Source organism: Engystomops pustulosus, chromosome 10 (genome assembly GCF_040894005.1).
Source record: "Engystomops pustulosus chromosome 10, aEngPut4.maternal, whole genome shotgun sequence".
Lineage (NCBI taxonomy): Eukaryota > Metazoa > Chordata > Amphibia > Anura > Leptodactylidae > Engystomops > Engystomops pustulosus.
In genome coordinates this window covers 24,404,998-24,406,682 of record NC_092420.1, presented here as the reverse complement: position 1 = coordinate 24,406,682, position 1,685 = coordinate 24,404,998, and positions in this window count along the sequence as shown.

Here is a 1,685-nt window from a genome sequence, read left to right as displayed (position 1 = left end):
ACAGAGACACCGGTACGTGGCACTAAGGGGTCAGTCAGAGCGGGAGGTCAGAGTCTGTCCGATCGAGGCAGGCTGCGTACAAGCAGAAACGTTATCAAGCCGAAGGTCGTAACAGGCATCACAAGTTGTGAATACAAGCCGGGCTCAGATACCAGGGAACACGGAACAGAGTCAGAAAACGAGCCGGGTCACACACGGGAAGATAAGCAGATTCTGATACCATACAGCAAGTTAAACAAATAACATTGCTCAGGAGCAGATAATAGGGCATGCTGGACTACTGTATATGACGGGAGGGGCATGCTGATAGGCTGGGACACGCCCAGCTCTTTCAAGAAAGAGAGAGAGGTGCCGCACATGGACGGACACGGCGGCTGAATATAAGCCTGCAACGGGTAACGCGACAAGGGGCAGAACCTGTTGCCAGCATTACAAGCCGTTAGATGTATATACTTGATATCTATAAGAGGCATTCCAGGACATACCAGGGATTTCACACCTTCTTTGTTATATTTGTAATATACATATATGTCTTAAAGGGATTTTCCCACGAACAAAAGTTAGGCCCTATCTTGCTGATCAGTGGGGTTCTCAGTGATGAAACCCCCACAGCTAACACAAACGAGGGGTCTGATGGGGTCCCACATACCTGCGTCAGAGCCCTCGTCATTCCGTCAGACTAATGGAGAAGATGACCGCGCATGACCGTTCTGCTCCATTAATCTCTATGGGGCTGACAGAAATTGCCAAGCACGGCACTCAGCGATCTCCGTAAGATCCATAGAGATTAACTGGTCCCCGACCACCCCAGTGCCTGGAGGGGGCTAATGGGCTCCATAGCCTGTAAGTCTTTGCTGCATATTGAATATTTGGAATTTTTTTTCTTGCTTCCCAGTACACGGCATGGAATATTCAATACCATCACTATGAAGTGCAATTTGTTACGCAGAAAACAAGACATCACAGAGCTCTTTATGTGTAAAAATAAAAAAGTTATGGATTTTTTAATGTGGGTAGTGAAAAATTCGAAATGAAAAAACAAAAAAGGGCCTGGACGTTAACCAGTTAATGGAGCAGAACGGTCATGCGCAGCAGTTTTCTCCATTAGACTGACGGAACGACGAGGGGTCCAACGGGGGTACGTGGGACCCCATCGGACCCTTGTTTTTGTGATCTCTGGTGGTCTCATCACTGACACCCCCACTGTCAGCAAGTTAGGCCCTATCCCGTGGACTTTTGTTCGTGGGAAAACCCCTTCAATCTTCTAGAGATAGGGACATCTAAAGATATAGTTTAGAATGGAGCTACAGATCCAGTTCCAAACTATATTTTTAACAGGCAAAATATCCAGTTCTAGAGCTCACAGAACCATGACCCTGGTGCGTTTTACAGCTCAAAGCTCAAACACATATCAAGCTCAAACACATATCAATACAAATCCTTATGCTGTGAAGCATTCTATGGAGATGGCTGTATTATATGGTTGGGCGCCTAGTTTCCAAAAATCACTGATCTTATGGATAGGTCATATTTGTAACCTAAAGCTCCCCTTATAGCCACCACACACGATTCCTGTGTGAACTGGGCCATAGGGTACATGTTCTATTTCATCAGATGAGATGAGAGCAGAAATTGCAGGAATGTAAACTTTCCGTCTGCCATTTACAATACATCACATGGAGACA